This window comes from Bombina bombina, chromosome 3 (assembly GCF_027579735.1).
Source record: "Bombina bombina isolate aBomBom1 chromosome 3, aBomBom1.pri, whole genome shotgun sequence".
NCBI lineage: Eukaryota > Metazoa > Chordata > Amphibia > Anura > Bombinatoridae > Bombina > Bombina bombina.
This window is the reverse complement of record NC_069501.1, coordinates 393,136,112-393,151,611: the sequence shown is the minus strand read 5'-3', so window position 1 is coordinate 393,151,611 and position 15,500 is coordinate 393,136,112.

The following is a 15,500-nucleotide window of genomic DNA, read 5'->3' as shown; positions in this document are numbered from 1 at the left end:
GTTTTAGTGATAACATCTTTCTCTGCACGTGCATGTGAAGCAGGGGAAGCAGGGAAGGCCTCACCTGTCATATGGGCAAGAAAATACTATATTAAAAAGAAATTCAGGTCCATGTTAAGCAATGGAGAGAAGCCGTGAGCTGGTCTGTCACTCTCCATTGCGCAACATGCTTGCTTATTTGACTATGAGCCATGAGAGCCAGCGCCACCCACTAGTGGTTAATAGCTCATTGCGGCCCATAAGCCCCCAATTGAGGCAGCTTTCATAGCTGTCTCTTTGGGGGCGAGCCAATCAGTGATGGTCATGTCCCTCTGGTGATTGACAGCATTAGGGTAACGTGACCAGAGTTGTAAGTCACTGTGAGTCTAAAGAGGCCGAGCAGCTGTGCCTAGGAGGGAAGTAACGGTGGGAACAACAGAGTTGAGGAGTAGTAAGTCGTGTGAGAAGAAGACGCAAGATGGAGTGAGAGTGCACCCACCACAAGTGACGAGGACCTGGACGACGACTTTGCCACGCCACTGCAGTTACTTGGTAAGTAAGTCCTATTTTTTATTATAATATTTTTTTTCGGGGGGTCATACACGTGCCATGAACCTGCCCTCTGATAGCTCACCTGTGTCATGAGTCTGTCCGCCCAGGTGTTCTCATTTTTGAAGATGATGTCTGGGTTATAGTTAGGGGTGAGATACTTGAAGTGCTCTGAATTGCGGGCGATCTTGCCCTCGTACCTCCTGCTAGGTCCAAGTGTCTTCTCTGGCACATTGAGGCTGAGCTGCTTCTATGAAAGTGGGATGAGCTTCAGAGGTCTGTGCCTCCTGCCCAATACCCTGTCCAGACCGCAGCCCCTCACAGCCAGGCTCAGGAGCAGCGTGGCACCACAGAGCAGCTGAGTGTCTGACCCTAGGTTAAGTGTCTGACCCCAGTACTTGCAATTTTTGGTCAAAACTATGCATTGTGAGTTTTTTTTTCAATATAAGCAATACTAAATTGTCTTTTCTTGTTTATTTTTCTTGATGGATAAACAGAGTACTTTTAAAATGGATACTAGCAGGCTAATTATTTATAATAGCGTAGGCTTGTGAGTTAAGTGATTCAGCTTCCATTCAGTGCAGAGAAATTGTTTTTATAAATGTTGCAGTTATTTAATTATAGATTCAGTCTTATGTGCTTACCCCCAGTTATTCTGTATCCCTTTGGTTAGAGATTTTGAATTCCACAATGTCCATGGAATACAGTGCATTTGGTACAGTCATTAACATACCAGTATTGGTATTTGTTAAAGTGCTAGAGTGTGATGTGTTCTTTGGAGACATCATAGATTGAAATTGGCTGATATTATAGAAAATCCACAGTTTTGTTCTTTGATAGGCATACAGTACCCAGAGCAGGCTGTGATATTTAAGTCAGTTTGAGATTATTTGTTACATAGGCCCCTAAGTAAAAAGCTGCACCATCTCAAAGCGCTGACAAGACAGCATATTACATACCGTATACCAACAGTCATAAATGCATTATGGAGAAAAAAGCATTTGGCACAGAACATGGGATAGCCCAGCCTAAACACTCTTTCTTAGGGTTTATTACCTTCTCATAAAAAGAGTAGCTTACAGGAGTACAAATTAAACCATAATGCACAATTTTAATCAGCTCATGTAACTTAATATTTTACAAAGCCAGCTCAATTATTATTAAAAAATAAATACCTCAGTGGGTACTATAGAGAAGAATATTTGAATGTCCAAGAATTATACTTAGTAAGGTCTTGGAAGAGGCATGAGAAATAGAAGAAAGAGACATATAGCATTTCTTAAAATATTATGAATGTGAATGTCTGTACTAAGCTTATATATGAATAAACAGTGATCTCATATTCAGAGACTAGTACCAATGATTTTATTACAAGCACAGAGACTTCATATTTTGCTATTTCCTTCTTTAACTGTTCAAAGCAGCTTTTAAAAGTTCAAGAATAAAAAGAATAAAACTGTACATAAAAGTTGAACTAACAGAAAGTAGTTAAAAAATTTAAAATCAGAGAGTAAAACCAGTACAGTACAACAGAGACTGGCCAATCAGAATACAGCATACAACAATAAACTGTCTAATACAAAATACCACATCCTTTTTCTTTTGCTGCTGTTGTGAAGATAAGTATAACATTTTAGTACTCCTACCTCAATTTTTTTTTTCATTTTAATATATGGTTTACATCATATCAGTTATATAAAAGCTGATTAGAAAAGAACAACTCATATTCGGCTAGATTACGAGTTGTGCGTTTTAATGCTGAAAAACGCTGGGATGAAGATAGAAGATGCCCCTGCGATGGATGAAGATGTCGCCGCCTGGATGAAGACTTTTTGCCACCGGGATGTCCGGACTTCAGCAACCGTGAGCAGATATTCTGGGCTTAGTGTTAGGTATTTTTTTATTTTTTGGGGGGTGGTTTTTTTTTTCAGATTAGGGTTTGGGCTTTTGAAAAAGAGCTAAATGCCCTTTAAGGGCAATGAAAAAGAGCCGAATGCCCTTTTAAGGGCAATGCCCATACAAATGCCCCCTATGGGGCAATCGGTAGCTTATTTTTTTTAAATAGTGTTTGCGATACGGGAGGGTGGTGGTTTAGAGGTCAATAGGTAGTTTATGGGTGTTAGTGTACTTTGTTACACTTTAATTATGAGTTTTGTGAAACATTTTTGTGCCGCAAAACTCATAACTACTGCTTTCAGATGGCGGTATGGATCGTGTCGGTATAGGCTGTAACGCAAGCTTTTTATCCTCACTGCACAACCTGTAATACCGGCGCTATGAAAGTCCCACACAAAAACTTAATTTTTTTGAGTGCTGAATGGACGTTGCGTTACAGGCTAAAATGCTTGCGGTATAGCTATACTGACACGACTCACAATAGCTGCATTACTACCATTACTCTGAAATTGCCATTTTTTCAGCGTTTAAAACCGTAACGCAAAACTCGTAATCTACCTGTATGTGATCAAACTCCTTACTTCTCTTTTTTCCCATATTCAGGGCTGGATTTATAGAGCTGGCACCCCTAGGCAAATGTATACTAGAAAGTTTGACTTATTATTGGTTAGTGACATCACCACTCTGCTTAATAAAATAAAACGTATTTATCCGTATTTTTTTACTGTGCTGTACAGTAATGGAAAGTATGTTGTAAAAATGTATTTTTCAGAATTTGACATCCATAGGCAGTTGTTTACTTAAAAAGCTTTAACCCTGCCCATATTTAGTGATCACCATTTGTTGCCTATTTTTAAAGTTAGTTACATGAATATTGACAGGCCTCTATGTAGATACTAGGGCACAATATCACTATGCCAATTTTATTGTGCAAAGTACTATGATGATGTTTGGTTGCTGAAAGATATTTTCAAAATTGAAAACGTTTAAAGGGACATTAAATCTATTTTTTTTTTCTTTCATGATTCAGATAGAAAGTTGATTAAAACTGCATGCTCTAATTTACACCTATTATTAATTGTTCTTCGTTCTTTTGGTATCTTTATTTGAAAAAGTAGGAATGTAAGCTTAGGAGCTGGACCGTTTTTGGTTCAGCACCCTAGGTACCACTTGCTTACTAGATTTAGACAGTGCCTCACCAGCTCACTGTCCCCAACACTGAGTATTGGGTTTTCCAGCAGGACAAAGCTTGATGCCACACAGCTAGGTCAATCAAGGTGGGAATGGAAGACCACTAGATCAAGAACAGCCCAATCTCCAGACCTGAACCCTTTTAAAAACCTCTGGAATGTGATCAGTAGGAAGATGGGTGTTCAAAAGTCATCAAACAAAGCCAAGCTGCTTCAATTTATGTACCAGAAGTGGCATTAAGTCACCCAACAGCAAATTGAAAGACTGGTGGAGAGCATGAAAGCTGTGATTGAAAGTCAGGGTTATTCCACCAAATAATGATTTCTAAGTCTTGCTAAGTTAAAGGGACACTCAAGTCAAAATTAAACTTCATGATTCAGATACAGACAGCATGCAATTTTAATCAACTTTCCAATTTACTTCCATTAACAAAATGTGCACAGTCTTTATTTTTACACTTTTTTGAGTCACCAACTCCTACTGAGCATGTGCAAGAATTCACAGCATATACGTATATGCATTTGTGATTGGCTGATGGCTGTCGCATGATACAGGGGGAGTGGAAATAGACATAACTTTGCAATGTATTTAACAAAAATATACTACTCATTTGAAGTTCAGACTAAGTGCTATTCCATTGTCTTTTTATCATGCATTTGTTGATTATGCAAATCTACAGTGTTGACTGGTCCTTTAAGACATTAGTATTGTGTTGTTTAAAAATGAATATGAACTTGTTTTCTTTGCATTATTTGAGGTAGTTTATAGAATAAAACAAAAATGTTAATTTTACTGAAACACATATTTATATATGTATTTACAGACATATATACACATATAAACCCATAAATACATATACCTTTGCAGTCAAGTAGCTACAGTAAAAACATGAAAAAGCATATTTATGCAATATTCATATTTAATAAAGTTTATAACTGTGTATTTACTGTAAATATTTCACATTCCAATGTTCTTCACATAGGAGAATATGTTAAGTATTTATAAATATATATATACACACTATAACATTTCACTAAATACTCTTTATTTACCATGAAATGCAATACTTATAAAGCAAAGGTGGTTTATTTAAAGGGACACTGAACCCACATTTCTCCAACATAGGTGTGTCCGGTCCACGGCGTCATCCTTACTTGTGGGATATTCTCTTCCCCAACAGGAAATGGCAAAGAGCCCAGCAAAGCTGGTCACATGATCCCTCCTAGGCTCCGCCTTCCCCAGTCATTCTCTTTGCCGTTGTACAGGCAACATCTCCACGGAGATGGCTTAGAGTTTTTTAGTGTTTAACTGTAGTTTTTATTATTCAATCAAGAGTTTGTTATTTTAAAATAGTGCTGGTATGTACTATTTACTCTGAAACAGAAAAGAGATGAAGATTTCTGTTTGTAAGAGGAAAATGATTTTAGCAACCGTTACTAAAATCGATGGCTGTTCCACACAGGACTGTTGAGAGGAATTAACTTCAGTTGGGGGAACAGTGAGCAGACTTTTGCTGCTTGAGGTATGACACATTCTAACAAGACGATGTAATGCTGGAAGCTGTCATTTTCCCTATGGGATCCGGTAAGCCATTTTTATTACAGAGTAAATAAGGGCTTCACAAGGGCTTGTTAAGACTGTAGACATTTTCTGGGCTAAATCGATTCATATATAACATATTTAGCCTTGAGGAATCATTTAATTTGGGTATTTTTGTAAAATAATATCGGCAGGCACTGTTTTAGACACCTTATTCTCTAGGGGCTTTCCCTAATCATAGGCAGAGCCTCATTTTCGCGCCGGTATTGCGCACTTGTTTTTGAGAAGCATGACATGCAGTCGCATGTGTGAGGAGCTCTGATACATAAAAAAGACTTTCTGAAGGCGTCATTTGGTATCGTATTCCCCTTTGGGCTTGGTTGGGTCTCAGCAAAGCAGATACCAGGGACTGTAAAGGGGTTAAAGATAAAAACGGCTCCGGTTCCGTTATTTTAAGGGTTAAAGCTTCCAAATTTGGTGTGCAATACTTTTAAGGCTTTAAGACACTGTGGTGAAATTTTGGTGAATTTTGAACAATTCCTTCATACTTTTTCGCAATTGCAGTAATAAAGTGTGTTCAGTTTAAAATTTAAAGTGACAGTAACGGTTTTATTTTAAAACGTTTTTTGTACTTTGTTATCAAGTTTATGCCTGTTTAACATGTCTGAACTACCAGATAGACTGTGTTCTGAATGTGGGGAAGCCAAGGTTCCTTCTCATTTAAATAGATGTGATTTATGTGACACTGAAAATGATGCCCAAGATGATTCCTCAAGTGAGGGGAGTAAGCATGGTACTGCATCATTCCCTCCTTCGTCTACACCAGTCTTGCCCACTCAGGAGGCCCCTAGTACATCTAGCGCGCCAATACTCCTTACTATGCAACAATTAACGGCTGTAATGGATAATTCTATCAAAAACATTTTAGCCAAAATGCCCACTTATCAGCGTAAGCGCGACTGCTCTGTTTTAGATACTGAAGAGCATGAGGACGCTGAGGATAATGGTTCTGATATGCCCCTACACCAGTCTGAGGGGGCCAGGGAGGTTTTGTCTGAGGGAGAAATTTCAGATTCAGGGAAAATTTCTCAACAAGCTGAACCCGATGTGATTACATTTAAATTTAAGTTGGAACATCTCCGCGCTCTGCTTAAGGAGGTGTTATCCACTCTGGATGATTGTGAGAATTTGATCATCCCAGAGAAACTATGTAAAATGGACAAGTTCCTAGAGGTCCCGGGGCCCCCAGAAGCTTTTCCTATACCCAAGCGGGTGGCGGACATTGTAAATAAAGAATGGGAAAGGCCCGGTATACCTTTCGTCCCTCCCCCCATATTTAAAAAATTGTTTCCCATGGTCGACCCCAGAAAGGACTTATGGCAGACAGTCCCCAAGGTCGAGGGGGCGGTTTCTACTTTAAACAAACGCACCACTATACCCATAGAAGATAGTTGTGCTTTCAAAGATCCTATGGATAAAAAATTAGAAGGTTTGCTTAAAAAGATGTTTGTTCAGCAAGGTTACCTTCTACAACCAATTTCATGCATTGTCCCTGTCACTACAGCCGCGTGTTTCTGGTTCGATGAGCTAGAAAAGGCGATCGATAGTGATTCTCCTCCTTATGAGGAGATTATGGACAGAATCCGTGCTCTCAAATTGGCTAATTCTTTCACCCTAGACGCCACTTTGCAATTGGCTAGGTTAGCGGCGAAAAATTCTGGGTTTGCTATTGTGGCGCGCAGAGCGCTTTGGTTGAAATCTTGGTCAGCGGATGCGTCTTCCAAGAACAAATTGCTTAACATTCCTTTCAAGGGGAAAACGCTGTTTGGCCCTGACTTGAAAGAGATTATCTCTGATATCACTGGGGGTAAGGGCCACGCCCTTCCTCAGGATAGGTCTTTCAAGGCCAAAAATAAACCTAATTTTCGTCCCTTTCGTAGAAACGGACCAGCCCCAAGTGCTACGTCCTCTAAGCAAGAGGGTAATTCTTCTCAAGCCAAGCCAGCCTGGAGACCAATGCAAGGCTGGAACAAGGGAAAGCAGGCCAAGAAGCCTGCCACTGCTACCAAGACAGCATGAAATGTTGGCCCCCGATCCGGGACCGGATCTGGTGGGGGGCAGACTTTCTCTCTTCGCTCAGGCTTGGGCAAGAGATGTTCTGGATCCTTGGGCACTAGAAATAGTCTCCCAAGGTTATCTTCTGGAATTCAAGGGGCCTCCCCCAAGGGGGAGGTTCCACAGGTCTCAATTGTCTTCAGACCACATGAAAAGACAGGCATTCTTACATTGTGTAGAAGACCTGTTAAAAATGGGAGTGATTCATCCTGTTCCTTTAGGAGAACAAGGGATGGGGTTCTACTCCAATCTGTTCGTAGTTCCCAAAAAAGAGGGAACATTCAGACCAATCTTAGATCTCAAGATCCTAAACAAGTTTCTCAAGGTTCCATCGTTCAAAATGGAAACCATTCGAACAATTCTTCCTTCCATCCAGGAAGGTCAATTCATGACCACGGTGGATTTAAAGGATGCGTATCTACATATTCCTATCCACAAGGAACATCATCGGTTCCTAAGGTTCGCATTCCTGGACAAGCATTACCAGTTTGTGGCACTTCCGTTCGGATTAGCCACTGCTCCAAGGATTTTCACAAAGGTACTAGGGTCCCTTCTAGCGGTGCTAAGACCAAGGGGCATTGCAGTAGTACCTTACTTGGACGACATTCTGATTCAAGCGTCGTCCCTTCCTCAAGCAAAGGCTCACACGGACATTGTCCTGGCCTTTCTCAGATCTCACGGGTGGAAAGTGAACGTAGAAAAAAGTTCTCTATCTCCGTCAACAAGGGTTCCCTTCTTGGGAACAATAATAGACTCCTTAGAAATGAGGATTTTTCTGACAGAGGCCAGAAAATCAAAACTTCTAAACTTCATTCTGTTCCTCTTCCTTCCATAGCGCAGTGCATGGAAGTAATAGGTTTGATGGTAGCGGCAATGGACATAGTTCCTTTTGCGCGAATTCATCTAAGACCATTACAACTGTGCATGCTCAGTCAGTGGAATGGGGACTATACAGACTTGTCTCCGACGATACAAGTAGATCAGAGGACCAGAGATTCACTCCGTTGGTGGCTGTCCCTGGACAACCTGTCACAGGGGATGAGCTTCCGCAGACCAGAGTGGGTCATTGTCACGACCGACGCCAGTCTGGTGGGCTGGGGCGCGGTCTGGGGACCCCTGAAAGCTCAGGGTCTTTGGTCTCGGGAAGAATCTCTTCTTCCGATAAATATTCTGGAACTGAGAGCGATATTCAATGCTCTCAAGGCTTGGCCTCAGCTAGCAAAGGCCAAGTTCATACGGTTTCAATCAGACAACATGACGACTGTTGCGTACATCAACCATCAGGGGGGAACAAGGAGTTCCCTGGCGATGGAAGAAGTGACCAAAATCATTCAATGGGCGGAGACTCACTCCTGCCACTTGTCTGCAATCCACATCCCAGGAGTGGAAAATTGGGAAGCGGATTTTCTGAGTCGTCAGACATTTCATCCGGGGGAGTGGGAACTCCATCCGGAAATCTTTGCCCAAATTACTCAATTGTGGGGCATTCCAGACATGGATCTGATGGCCTCTCGTCAGAACTTCAAGGTTCCTTGCTACGGGTCCAGATCCAGGGATCCCAAGGCGACTCTAGTAGATGCACTAGTAGCACCTTGGACCTTCAAACTAGCTTATGTATTCCCGCCGTTTCCTCTCATCCCCAGGCTGGTAGCCAGGATCAATCAGGAGAGGGCATCGGTGATCTTTATAGCTCCTGCGTGGCCACGCAGGACTTGGTATGCAGACCTGGTGAATATGTCATCGGCTCCACCATGGAAGCTACCTTTGAGACGAGACCTTCTTGTTCAAGGTCCGTTCGAACATCCGAATCTGGTCTCACTCCAACTGACTGCTTGGAGATTGAACGCTTGATCTTATCAAAGTGAGGGTTCTCAGATTCTGTCATTGATACTCTTGTTCAGGCCAGAAAGCCTGTAACTAGAAAAATTTACCACAAAATATGGAAAAAATATATCTGTTGGTGTGAATCTAAAGGATTCCCTTGGGACAAGGTAAAAATTCCTAAGATTCTATCCTTTCTTCAAGAAGGTTTGGAGAAAGGATTATCTGCAAGTTCCTTGAAGGGACAGATTTCTGCCTTGTCTGTGTTACTTCACAAAAAGCTGGCAGCTGTGCCAGATGTTCAAGCCTTTGTTCAGGCTCTGGTTAGAATCAAGCCTGTTTACAAACCTTTGACTCCTCCTTGGAGTCTCAATTTAGTTCTTTCAGTTCTTCAGGGGGTTCCGTTTGAACCCTTACATTCCGTTGATAAAAATTCCATGCAGATAAGGTGGTTTTACGTACTAAACCTGGTTTTCTTCCGAAAGTTGTTTCTAACAAAAACATTAACCAGGAGATAGTCGTGCCTTCTTTGTGTCCGAATCCAGTTTCAAAGAAGGAACGTTTGTTGCACAATTTGGATGTTGTTCGTGCTCTAAAATTCTATTTAGATGCTACAAAGGATTTTAGACAAACATCTTCCTTGTTTGTTGTTTATTCTGGTAAAAGGAGAGGTCAAAAAGCAACTTCTACCTCTCTCTCTTTTTGGATTAAAAGCATCATCAGATTGGCTTATGAGACTGCCGGACGGCAGCCTCCTGAAAGAATCACAGCTCATTCCACTAGGGCTGTGGCTTCCACATGGGCCTTCAAGAACGAGGCTTCTGTTGATCAGATATGTAAGGCAGCGACTTGGTCTTCACTGCACACTTTTACTAAATTTTACAAGTTTGATACTTTTGCTTCTTCTGAGGCTATTTTTGGGAGAAAGGTTTTGCAAGCCGTGGTGCCTTCCATCTAGGTGACCTGATTTGCTCCCTCCCTTCATCCGTGTCCTAAAGCTTTGGTATTGGTTCCCACAAGTAAGGATGACGCCGTGGACCGGACACACCTATGTTGGAGAAAACAGAATTTATGTTTACCTGATAAATTACTTTCTCCAACGGTGTGTCCGGTCCACGGCCCGCCCTGGTTTTTTAATCAGGTCTGATATTTTATTTTCTTTAACTACAGTCACCACGGTATCATATGGTTTCTCCTATGCAAATATTCCTCCTTTACGTCGGTCGAATGACTGGGGAAGGCGGAGCCTAGGAGGGATCATGTGACCAGCTTTGCTGGGCTCTTTGCCATTTCCTGTTGGGGAAGAGAATATCCCACAAGTAAGGATGACGCCGTGGACCGGACACACCGTTGGAGAAAGTAATTTATCAGGTAAACATAAATTCTGTTTTTTTCTTTCGTGAGCATGCAATTTTAAGCAACTTTCGTATTTACTCCTATTATAAATTTTTCTTCGTTCTCTTGCTATCTTTATTTGAAAAAGAAGGCATCTAAGCTTTTTTTTTTTGGTTCAGCCTCTAGACAGCAGTTTTTTATTGGTGGATGAATTTATCCACCAACTAGCAAGGACAACCCAGGTTGTTCACCAAAAATGGGCGGGCATCTAAACTTACATTCTTGCATTTCAAATAAAGATACCAAGAGAATGAAGAAAATTTGATAATAGGAGTAAATTAGAAAGGTGCTTAAAATTTCATGTTATCTGAATCACAAAAGAAAAAAATTTGGGTTCAGTGTCCCTTTAAACAAGTTCCACATTTTAAACAATGACATATGACTTTTGTCATACATAATGTGTAACATTTATGAATTTATTTTTTTGCTTACTCATTTTTTTATTTGTTTATGTGTATATTTATTTATTTTTTAATTTATTTTGATAGAACAAGATTCTGAAAAAGAAAATTGCAGAAGAAACTAAGCAGAAAATTGTTCTTGAAGCCGAGGTTTGTTTAATAGTTTTTAAACTTTCCTTTTAAAAATCCAATAGTGGGCATAGGCTCCCATTTAACAAGCCCCGTAGTGAGCTTCTGGGCACGTGTTTCTGGTGAGCCTTCAGACTCGCCAGAAACAGCAGTTATGAAGCAGGCGGACAGACATCGCCGGAAATCAACCCGATCGAGTACGATCGGGTTGATTGACACCTCCCTGCTGGCGGCCCATTGGCCGCGAGTCTGCAGGGGGCGGCGTTGCACCAGCAGCTCTTGTGAGCTGCTGGTGCAATGCTGAATACGGAGAGTGTATTGCTCTCTGTATTCAGCGAGGTCTGGCGGACCTGATCCGCACTGTCGGATCAGGTCCGGGAGACTTTGTTAAATAGAGGCCATTGACTGTAGATAACAGAGTAATGCTAAATGATTTGAGTAATAATATATTTGCTGCCTTACTTTTATAAAGAAACTCCAATGAACTTAGCACTTTCTAAGCATTTATTTTTGTCTTGATATGCTAAATGTGAGATGTATGGACAACATAATATATATGAGAGAGAAAAAAGAGAAAAAGAGAAATGATAGCCTGTCATTCTTTTTCTGTAAAGAGCACTGGATGAAACATGAATGTTCAAAAAATTCTAAGAAAATGTAAGGTTTAAAGGCTTTAGAATTTTTTGTTTTTAGCTATTGCATGTTCTTTACTGGTTCCATAAAAATGAGGTCTAAATTTACTAACAAACATTAATTTATATCTTGGGTATGGGTGTATTTATGCATACACACACAAGATACATGCACATTTTAGCCACTGTGCACCACAAACCTAAAGTCTTGTGTCCTAAAGCAAACACCTCCCTGGTTTCTAAAGAGGGAGTAATGGATATCTCCATGTGCCGGATTACAAGTTGTGCAGTATGGCTTTACCGCTTGAAAAATGGCCTTCGGGTGCGGAATGGTCAGCTACTTGATATAACAAGTCGGGCAGGATTGGCTTTACCGGGATCGTTATGGCCTATACCGCAACGATCCATTCCGCACTCAAAGACCTGGAGTTATGTGTTTTGTAAAAAAAAAAAAAGTTTCACAAAACACATTCAAAATATGTTACAAAGTACACTAACACCCATAAAGTACACTATTAACCCCTAAACTGTCATTCCCCCGCATCGCAACTACTAAAATAAAGTATTAACCGCTAAACCGCTGTCCAACCACATTGTGACTACTAAAATAAACCTATTAACCACTTTTTCTCTTGCAAGATGTATCGAGTCCACGGATTCATCCATACTTTTGGGGATATTCTCCTTCCTAACAGGAAGTGGCAAAGAGATAGAAAGTGGGCACCAAGTAGAAGGCAAATCTAGTAGAGAGCTAGTATTCTATAAATCAATAGATTATCAATAAATTATAACAATGGTTTTAAAAATATTCATACATTTATTTAATAAAAGTGTTATGCATAAGAAATGGTAATTCCTAAAAAACGGTTATTCCTAAAAACCGATATTCCTAAAAATTCACACAATAATTAAACAGTAAATAGTTAATAAAATAGTTAAAACAAAACGTTATGTGTCGTATTATTTCAAACTCTGCTGCAAACAGAAGTTAGAGAGCCAAGTTCAGCAATAAAGCAATTCAATAGTTCCAATAGATGAGTGGGTGGTCAATAGTATTTAGTTAGTTTGTTACCAGTTCAACAGTTTCACACACTATTTAGTGTGTACAAGAGAAAAGGACAACTAGTACCTTAAGGTGTACTTCGGAGCTCTGAGTAATTAGTATCCGTTGGGTGTAATACACAAAAAGAACAGCCCAGAGAATCCTTACGGCATATACACGGGAGAAAGCCGCAGAGCTCCTCTCCCCTGCACTTCCTGGAAACCACCGTAAGCTGGATTTGCGTCTTCACACTCTGCACAGTATGGTGTTCTGTTTAGGACAATTTCAGATTCTGGCTCGTGATGGAGCCTTTTTCAAGCCAATCTAACATTCATCAGCATCCTGCTACTTAAATACCCTGTTGGGGCTTCCTAAAGCGATATTCATCTATTATGTTTTTAAAGAAGTAATTGATATGGATATTACGTTATAGACACATCTGATAAAAGGGCACATTATATGCTGTTAAGTTAGAGTATCAAAGCATCCCTTTATTTACCCCTGGTAATATGATGTTTAGGAATGTATTATTTTGACACTTAAAATCAATTCATAAGTACATAGTTAAAGAAGCATTCTAAATACTATTTTATAAGAAAATATCTTTACATATACATATGTATATACTGTATACATCTCACCGTTAATAAATGAAAATATGGAAAATGTATTAGTTGATTTAATCATTATTAAAAATGTTATTTAAAAATGTTTAAATTATGTTTTTAAGAAGTTATAAAAAGTTCTAAAAATAATAGTGTATAAATATAATGAAAAGGAAAAAATATTATGAAAAGGAAAACATTTTTTGGATAAGAGCATATAAGAACTGTGAGGTGAATTCTATATTTTAAAATCATCTCATAATAGGTTGTTATTTTAAAAAGCAAGATAGGTCCATTTCTAAATTAAGGCCATTGGGGGTCAGGGGGTCTAAGATAAATATCCATTTTGTTTTTAATTGTAATAAATGTTTTTCATTGTCACCTCTCCTGCCGTTATCCCTCATTTTTGCTATTCCTATATAATTAAAATATTTAAGATTACCCCCATTGCATGTTTTAAAATGTTTAGGAACTGGTAAATCTTTGTTCTTTTTTTTATCAACATTCTCAATAGAAGAAATATGCTCACGGATTCTTTCCCTAAGGGGTCTAGTAGATTCACCTACGTACTGGCTCCCACATTTGTACTGTATGAGATAGACTACATTTTTATCTGGGCGTCTAATTAATTCATTAATTTTAAAGGATTTCCCATTAGAAGTGGAAGCAAACACTGAGGTTTTTGTGGAATGTCTACATGATTTACAATAGTTGCACGGATAGAAACCTTTCAATTTGTTACCTAATAAATCTCGTCCAACCCCTTGATTAGTTTTGGAGACAATTTGTTCCCTAATAAATCTCGTCCAACCCCTTGATTAGTTTTCGAGACAGCAGACGCAAGAATATTTTTATATATTTTATATTATTGTTTTTTCTATAAACAAAAAATGGTCTATCTGATAGTTGTTCTCCAATCAAATTATCTTGCTTTAAAATATGCCAATATTTATGAAATATTTTTTCCACCATTTTGTGGTTAGCGTTATATTTGGAAACAAAAGGGATTCTTAAACCATTTTGTATTCTATTTTTCTTCGTAGTAGACTGAATAAGTGTATTTATTTCTACTCTTAAAGTTTGTTACCTTACTTCTATATTGTTTCCCTATTGCACCCCCTTTCTAAGAATTAGTTTTTTAGAATTTCTAACTGTTTCTTAAAATCTTCATTTTTACTATAATTATTTTTTATCCTAAGCATCTGTCCTTTTGGAATATTATCATTCCATTGTGCTTGTGGAGTGTAGAAAATTGTTACAGTCAACAGGTTTAAAAAAGTTCTATTAACCTATTAACCCCTAAACCACCAGCCCCCCACATCGCAAAACACAAAATTAAACTATTAACCCCTAAACCTAACACCCCCCAAACTTAAATAAAAATTACAATATAACTATATTTAAATAAATAAAAACTTACCTGTGAAATAAAAATAAACCTAAGTTTAAAATATAAATTAACCTAACATTACTATTCTAATAAAATAAAAAAACTACCAATTCAAAAATCCAAATTTAAATAAACCTAACACTACGAAAAAAATTAACTAAAATTACAAAAAATAATAAACACTAAATTACGAAAAATAAAACACACTAAGATTACAAAAAATAATAAACAAAATTTTCAAAAATAAAAACAATTACACCTAATCTAAAAGCCCTATAAAAATAAAAAGCCCCCGCAAAATAAAAACACCTCCTAGCCTACAATAAATTACCAATAGCCCTCAAAAAGGCTTTTTGTATGGCATTGCACTAAGTTAAACAGCTCTTTTACCTGTAAAAAAATACAAGCCCCCCCAACATCAAAACCCACCACCCAACCAACCCCCCAAAATAAAAAACTAACTCTAAAAAAAACCTTAGCAACCCATTGCCCCTAAATGGGCATTTGTATGGGCATTGCCATTAAGCTCATTTTCACTGCCCTTAAAAGGGCATTCAGCTCTTCTACAATTTGCCCATAGCCCTAATCTGAAAAAAAACACCCCAAAAAATAAAAAAAATACCTAACACTAACCCCAGAATATCTACTCATGGTTCCTGAAGTGCGGACATCCATCTCCATCCAGGCGGCAAGAAGTCTTCATCCAGGCGGCGATATCTTCATCCATCCCGGGGGCATCTTCTATCTTCATCCCGGCGGCGCAGAGCTATCCTAAAAGCCAATGCCATCCTGTGTGGAGCGTCGTCTTCATATGGT